Source organism: Eucalyptus grandis, chromosome 7 (assembly GCF_016545825.1).
Source record: "Eucalyptus grandis isolate ANBG69807.140 chromosome 7, ASM1654582v1, whole genome shotgun sequence".
Lineage (NCBI taxonomy): Eukaryota > Viridiplantae > Streptophyta > Magnoliopsida > Myrtales > Myrtaceae > Eucalyptus > Eucalyptus grandis.
The window spans coordinates 55429211-55437909 of NC_052618.1; the positions used below are offsets into that span (position 1 = coordinate 55429211).

Below are 8699 nucleotides of genomic sequence, written 5' to 3' on the forward strand. Positions count from 1 at the left end.
TTAATTAATTAGGAATTAGGTAGTTAGTTAGATTAAATTAGTGATTTAAATATGCAATTATGCATGCTAGGTGGTTAGATTAGTTTAAGTGAGACCTAGATAAATTATACTATTTATCTAGAATGGTTCGGGAATTTTCCGGGGCCGTATCAGTATTTAATTTAATAATTTTGGCCTGGGTTAGTATTTTTAGAAATTAAATTGAATTATTTAATTAATTTTCGAAATTAATTAATTATTAATTATTTTTCCGGAAATTAGGCCGGGATAGCCGGTGACCGAAATTTCGTGCTGATTGCAATGATGTGGTTAATTTCTGTAATTGAGTGTTAAATTATGCAAATTGAGTGCAGATTTGATTTTTGGCATTTAATTCCAAAATTTGTGAATTTTCAATATTTATTCAGAAAATCCCGGATGTCGGATTTTGACACCGAAAATAGTTTTAATTACTATATAAAATAGTGGGATTTTAAAAAGGAAGAATGTCAATTTTTCTGGATCGAGTTGACCGTATACCCACACACGACTAATTTACAATGTAATTCTAATATGAAGAAAAATGCCAGGTTCACCATTTAATTGAAGCATTTGAGTACAATGCACGATGCCCTGGGCCATATTTGAGTAATCGTGTGATGGTTAAAAGAAATTGTCTCTGGCTATTAAGCTGGACGTTATCCCTATTTGGGATAGACAACGGGAAGCCGGTCGTAGTAGATTATGGACCCTATGCTCCTTCGAGAAAGCCATCTGAAAGAGACGTGCCGTGCTCAATGGGGTGAGACGATGCCTGGCAATGCCAGAAGACTACCGAATAGAGAGTAGGTCGTGCTATATGCCGAGATCAAAACTAGGAACGCGTGTTTATTTTAGTTGAATGCGCCAAATTATGGGACAAAATTGTGTGGCATAGTATGGGACGTGTCATAACGGTTTGACCCTAAAATCAGGACTCCTATGCTTATTTGAGAATTTCAATATGGCGTTCCAATTAATTAAGCTTAGTTGTTGCTCAGGCTTCCATGCTGTCTGAGATATATAATGTATTGACTCGCATGGTAGATCTGAGACAAGGTAAGTCTCCTTGATTGTGTGATTGTGTAGTTAGGACGCTTCTAGGCGTATTTTCCTCCTAATCGGGATTTAGAGCATGAACTTGCTGAGATTTATATTTCACTCCATCGTGGGTTAATTTTTCAGGATCGTTGATTGGAGTACCCAGAGCCGAGAGGAGGTGAACTGAAGTGTAGGTCAGTTAGGACCGCTTCTTTTTGGAAAGTTAGTTTTTGGAGTCTTTTGGTCATAGACCTTGTACATAACTCTATGTGAATATAAAAGCATGTTTTGTTTTGTGAATTTGTTGTCATGCTTTTCTATCCCGAGATGATTACTGTTAGGGGATTTATTTTCGCTTCCGCATGTGCAATAAAAAGAAAGAGTCGGTGTCTCGTCCTGGGAAGTCGCAAAATTTTATCAACCAGAAATGGATGGGCACTCGCTCGAGGATCAAGGCATAACAATATGGGTGAACAAGATTGACGGGCTTTTATCACAAATCATCTAACGACTCGAGATCACCTTGATTGATTATGTCCAACAGGTAGATTGGAAGAATTCCTTTGAAAAGTGCCAACGGTCGTGAAGGCATTAATAAGTATTTAATGGGACTCTCGAGTTGTTCGAGGGTGTGCGTGAAAGAAAAATTTCAAAGTCTAAAGCTTTCTAATTCCTTGTTTTTTTATTCACCGAGCTCAAAATTGTATACAAAAAAAAGAAACACATAGTGAAACTTTGTGAGAGACCAATAGAGACTCTTCACTGAGAAAGTCGAAGATCACAAGTTGTAAAATCTCTTTTAATTCATAGTGGAATCCAACCAATGGACTGTCAGCACGGAAGAGTGGACGTAGGTTTGATTTAAGCCGAACCACTATAAACCCTATGTTCCTATTCTCTTCTCTTAATCCTTGAACTTCTTACGTTTATTCGTAGCTTTATATATTTGTCTAAAGCTGAATATGAATATGTTTTTAGTCCATTATCTTCTAAAGGCAATTTATTTCTACCAAGTCTTGCAAAAAAATTTATTTACACCTATTCACCACCCTCTAGGTATTCGTACTAGCCCTCTCAGTTATAAGGAAGCGTTTCCGGTGAATTTCCCTAGTCACAGGTCGTGTGTGCCTACTAATGGCTTTGCAGACGATAGGAATCTTGGCCAAGGAGCATCTGGCTAAGTTTATAAAGGAAAGCTGTGCCGCATAGCTCATCTAGTAGCTGTGGAGAGAATCTTCACAAAATCCAGTCATTCCTAGAAAGTTGTTCATCCATGAAGTGAAGATTTTCAGCCCACATAATGCATCGAAACCTGGTGCAATTTATTGGATCGTGTCAAAAGAAAGATGAGTTTCTGCTTTTATAGGACAACATGCCTAACGGCAGACTTGAAAATCATCTCTTTGGGCCTCAAAAAGTCTTCTGTGGGATGTGAGGTACAGCAGAGCTCTAGGCTTGGCGTTGACCCTTAACTATCTTTATGAAAACTTACAGCAATGTGTGCTTCATAGAGACAAAATATCAGCACATTTACTATTGGAAGTAAATTTCAGACAAAGATCGGCAATATCAGAGTGGCTAAGCCCATTGACTGCAGATAGGGAACTAAAATGCTATATGCGGCATGGAAATGTGGTTACTTATCTGGCACTGGAATATGTGAACGATGGGAAGGCTATGAGTCTGCCATGTTCAGCTTTGTGGTTGTGAACTGTGATTATGGAGATTGCTTGCGGGAGGACTTAACAGGTTGTGGAATACCGTTATTCACTAGTTAAGTGGGTTCGGCAGGTTTACCTGTCAGATAGCCTCCTTGACACAGCTGATGAGCCGTTGGGGTCTTGTTTTGTTTAGAAGCAAACGGGATACTTCATGATGGTGGCTTCTTGTTTTGATTAGAAGCGGATGTAATGCTTGATGATCATGGGTTTGTGGTGTGCACATCCAGATCCTAAGGGAAGACCTAACGTAGGAGAAGCGACAAGGTTTATTCGGCTAGAACTCCCAGTATCATCATCTGTCAACAGGATGCTCTGTCCTGCGGTCCCTCAGTCCATTTTCAGCAAGATATATCTAGGCTTATAGAGCCATGCAGATTCAAGGTTCCTTGTGGGACAGAAACCGGAGTATGTAATTTTGGGCCGAGTTCCAAATTGGCAATATGAAAAAGACTTCCGTGCGAATGAAAAAGATTTCCAAGTAAACTACAAATTCTGCATCAAATATTCCTATTGTTTGTCTCTCTCTACAGGCTCTCTCTCTCTCTACAGGATGATGAACTTGATCTACAGTTTACACAGAGAGGTGCAAGCATCCAACAACAAGAAACCAAAGCCCCTTCACGGGATTTCGATGATGCTAATACACATGACCTACCAACTGAGCATAGAAGGATCACAAGACTTACCTGTTGAAACCTCTTTGGCAGACCGTTATTACCTGAAAAATGCCAAAGCTATGGTGGGAATGGAAAGTTTTGGTCGAGTATGGCATTTTTCTCTTTCGGAGAGGAAAATTTATAATTAGCGACAATTTCCTCATACGACACATTTAAAACAAGAACTTTATAGGAAACATTAACCAACTTATGCAGCAACGGTAATTTCTAGAGTGGCTTGTTCTACCCGGTGTCAAGAGACAGATAGTTCTCAACAATGACTCATCAAGAACCTACAATCTCTCACCAGTATGGCTTTTTTTTTTTCCCTTGGTTAAGCTCTGAATTGCAGACACATTTCCAATGCTCTTGTTTAGCTACTATCCTTGGTGCATAAATTAAATAATCTTTTTGTTGGAAAGTTTCTACTTATTATAATTACTCAATCTTTCAACTAAATCATCTCCCTGTAAGGTTAAAGGCATCTCCAGATTGTAACTGAAACAGAGTCAAAGCACATAATTCTTTGGCATGATCCCTAATAAGATTGGATTATGCAATGCAAGCTTTTGCAGGAGTGGGAGTCTGCAATGGTACCGATGTCTCTGTGACATCTACATTAACCAATTGACCAGCAGCTAGACATTATATTACAGCAGCAAAGAAAAGGTTGGTTGAGCATAAATAATCCGTCACAACATTTGTTTCATTTTCCCAAAAGTCAACATGTTTCACTGGATGGCTTCAGGAGCCATGATCTATCTTGCTGAACAGGAACTGAATTCTTGCACGGAAGAGGAAGACTCTATTCTCAGTGCTGATTGCTGATATGAAGTGGAGACCTCACAGGTGCCACGTGGAAACTCAGGCACGGGAACTTCTAGCTGAAGCATTTTTATAACTTGTCCTGCTTTTGGCCTTCTTTTGGGATCTGGATGCGCACACCATAGTCCCACCATCATCAAGCATTCCATTTCCTTCCTCTCAAAACTTGATATCAATGATTCATCGGCTGCTTCAAGCATGTTTCCAGCAAGGTAAAGCTGCCAGACCCACTTGTGTAGTGGAACGTGAAATTCTCCTTCTTGATAGGTCCTCCTACCGCATGCGATTTCTAGAGCCACAACTCCAAAGCTGAACATGTCTGATTCTTTAGTAACCTTACCTTCACTCAAATATTCTGGTGCCAGGTAACCGTATGTCCCTACCACGTCCGTCATTGGTGTCCTAAACCGGGGGTCAACGAGCTTAGCCAAACCAAAGTCTCCAAGCTTTGTGTTGAAATTCGTGTCAAGTAATATATTGGGGGCTTTTATATCTCTGTGGAGAACACACTGTTCTAGTTCTTCATGAAGATAGTTGAGGGCTAACGCTAGCCCTGAAGCTATCTTGTACCTCACATCCCATGGCAAACTTTTTCGTGTTCCAAAGAGATGATTATAAAGGCTACCATTAGGCATATATTCATAAACGAGAAAAAACTCACCTTCCTCTTGGCACCATCCAATGAATTGCACCAGATTTCGGTGTATCATGTGGCTTATTATCTTCACTTCATTGGTGAAGACCTTCTCTGAATGTTTGGATTCTGCGAAGATTCTTTTGACGGCAACAAGGCGATCTAAACTGCTTAAAAATCCCTTGTAAACTTGGCTGGACCCTCCTTGGCCTAGTCTTCGATCAACTGCAAAGTCATTTGTAGCAACGACCAACTCTTGACGAGAGAATTTCAGTGGCAATGCTACTATCTCTTTGTCAATGTGAGTCACAGCCCGATACTCACATTTTTCCTCATCTTGATCATAAATAAGCAAGAACCTGCTGCAATGACTAGCAAGAGGCATGCTACGGGAACTGTGATAAATGTTATCAACCTATACATCTTAGATTTTACCCCTTTTTTTGATGTATCTGTTGATGGGGGATGTATAACATCCAAGTTTGAAGTGAACTCCCATGAATTGAGGATATGTCTCTCTGAAACACGGCCAACCGAAGCTGAAAATCCAATTGCTGCGGATTCAGGAAGAACTTTAGCAAGATCAATTTGGCAAGAAAGCAAGGAACTTTTGTTATCCAGAGAAACGGGCTCATCATCAAATGACCAGAATACACTAAGATTCTTGGTAGTAGAATTATAGGTCACCATAACATCAGTTGCGTTGCCACTGTGTGATCCAGCATTCCAACCGGCATAAACAAGCGATGAGAGTGAGTTTTTGTTGATTCCTATGTGCTGCACCGGAGGATCATATTGCGGGTTCACATAAGTATCGAACTCGACAGTGACGATTTGGTTCCGAGGATCTTCAAATGTGCTTGCATTGAACAATCCTAAGAATTCACCAGCTGAGTTAGGTGGGATTGGGAAGCCAACAGGAGCAAGAAAAAGGGCCATGCCATCACCATATTCAGTGGCGTTGTTAGTACTGATGGTGAATGAGAAACGAGTAAAGAAGTCCGCTTGTCTCCTGTACCAGAATCCCATATATTGATGGGTTTGGAATACTGAATGCGGCCTACTTGATAGCCTGGTTGGATATAGCTATTGGTTAATTCAACGGATCCAGACTTACTTCGCGCGGTTCCTTCGTATAATATGGTGTTTAGATTTGTGTCAAAGCTATCTATATTGAAGGAAAGAGAACTGACAAGGGGATAACGGGATAGCAGACGAGGGAGAAGAGGATAAAGAGGGTGCACAAAGAAAGAGAACAAGACATGGTTGTGGGGAGAACCGTATTCTACAGCTGCTAAAGACGAGGTTTGCCCTATTCAACTGGTTTGAGATAGTGTGCTTCTTATAATGAACTCCACATTCCTAAAAACCAGTTTCTGACACGTTCGACAGCTTCGTTGCAGTTTCTGCCAAAGTCATTGGACTCCACGTGGTTCCCATCTTCAACGTCAGTGTTGGCAATAAATTACTCTTATCAAGTGTGGAGTTCGGCACATGTTTTGGACTTTTTAGAAATCCCCTTTTCACACGGCTTGCTCTTTTCCATGTTCACATCTTCTGTCTTGCAGCTTGTTAAGTTCATCCATTGCACGGAATTTCTTTGCCTACCGACCGGGAAAATTCAAATTGGCATGAATACTGGAACAGAAATTAACTTAGACCCTATTTGGTAACCATTTAAACATGGCTTGATTCCGATTCTTTATTTTCGGGAATAGTTTGGGAACAGAATCGTGTTTGATAAATTTTTGTTCATGAGAACAAATTTCTATTTTCTTTTCCGGAAGTAGATTTGGAACAAAATCATAAATAAATAAATAAAAGTTGATTTTTGTTCCGGAACAAATTTAAGGATAAAAAAACTCTTCTTCTTCCATTTTCTCTTCTTCTCTTTTATTCTTCTTCATCAACCGCCCCATTTGCCGCTGTCCACAGCCGCCACCGCCGAGACTCCAGCAAGGTCGCCAGACCTCGCCTTGGTCATTCGAGCCTCCGGCGAGCTCGCCGAAGGCAAGCCCAGCCACTGGCAAGGCCGAGCCTTGCCGAGGCTGGGCAAGCCTTGCCGAGGCTGGACAAGCCTCGTGACGCCCGCCCCGCCGGTGGCCAAGCGAGCCTCACCCGGCTCCGACGAGGCTCGGCCTCACCCACTGCCAATGAGGGCCAGCCTTGCCGAGAGCTGGTGATGCTTCGGTGAGGTCGCCAGCCCTCGTCTAGCTAATCGCTGGTCCGGCGACCGGCCTAAAAAAAAAAAAAAAAGAATATAAGAAAAAAAAAAAAAAAAAAAAGGAAAAAATGAAAAAACAAAGTATAAAAATTAAAAGAAATTCATTTGTAACATAATCAATGAGTACAAGACCAAACGTAATTTTATTCTAGAATAAAAAAATTTGAACAGTTACCAAACGGCTTAAAATACTTAGAATCTGTTCCTAGAAACATAATAAAAAAAAAAATCATTTATGATAGAATATACTCTTGGGAACAAAGAGGGTCCATCTTAGCAACGCAAGAGAGGAGCGAAACCCATAACTTTGAACTGATTTCCATATGAAGAAGACGAAGAAGAAGCTGTGTAATGGCGAGGGAATTCAAATGCAGTGAGGTGTGCCCGTTTGGCGTCTGACAGGGTTGTGCTTTTTCCCCCCTCCCAAATAGTGTATGCAGTGAGGTGTGCCCGTTTGGCGTCTGACAGAGTTGTGTGCTCCTCTCCCCCCCTCCCTCCCTCCCAAATAGTGTGCCGATTTTTCCCAAGTTTATTTTTGTGTAAAGGTCCTTTTCTAAAGGAAAAGAAAATTTATTCGATGTGTGTTTTCTGTCATTAAGCTGCAGAGGAATTGATCCAGCACCGGAAAGCTCCACAAGCTTGGAAGCTTGGTTGTTGGAGTGGCTACGGCAGTTTTGTTGAGAATGTGAAGATGAAGGCAAGGAGAGTTTTGGTCATTGGACGATGGCACAGTTTCGCTCGGACTATAAAACCCACTTCTCGCTTTCCTGCCCCATTGGTCTCATGAAGTACTTTACTAGAAAGGTGGCAATTGGGTTTCCAGCTTCTTACGACCTCTATCAGCAAGACACAGAATCGATTCCTGGAAATTTCCTTCAAACAACAAACCTCTCTCAATCAAACTGCGAAATTCGCAGGTTGACTATACTTTATGAGGTTCTTGCCGTGTGTCTTTTGCCATCAATGACTGTGACCGGGTTATGCTTGCTCGTGGAGAAAAGTGAAAAAGCGCGCGCAAAGAGAAGAAAAGAGAGGAGGAAAGAAAAAAGGAAGGGCTACACAAAATGGACTTCCAAATGAAGTGAAAAATGTCTTGTGTATATATATATATATGTGTGTGTGTGTTATGTTTAATGAATGGAGTTGAGAAACATTATATATTTTAGATTTGAGAAACTTTTCATTGAAAGAATTAAGAAAAGCTCTTGGTTTTTAGTATGGTTTATGAATGGTACATCCATGGATTTGTGAAATTCTTTATGAAATGTATTCTATTTGACAAAAATTGAATTGCGAAATGTGATTTGATTCGGCTTGTGAAACCAGTTTATGAGATGGATTTTAGATTTGATTATCATATTAGAGTATGATGATTTGGTACTTAATATCGTTGTGAACCCAATAGGGGTTTGTGGGTATGCATATCTTTATGGACCAACACCGACGATGTAGATAAGACCTAGCAAAGGAGAATCCCGGTCGCCTTATGACGGGGTGTTATGCGTGATTATGGTTAGATATTTGAGCGCGAATTTGGTCTATGGGATGGACCATTGACCTATAGTTTGAGATTAGTTAAT

At 40.7% G+C, this 8699-nt stretch overlaps 1 pseudogene; it reads right to left on the minus strand.

Annotated features, from left to right (window-relative positions):
* Positions 1–4194: 4194 nt before the first annotated feature.
* On the minus strand, positions 4195–6335 carry LOC120296232 (annotated as a pseudogene).
* Positions 6336–8699: the final 2364 nt, after the last annotated feature.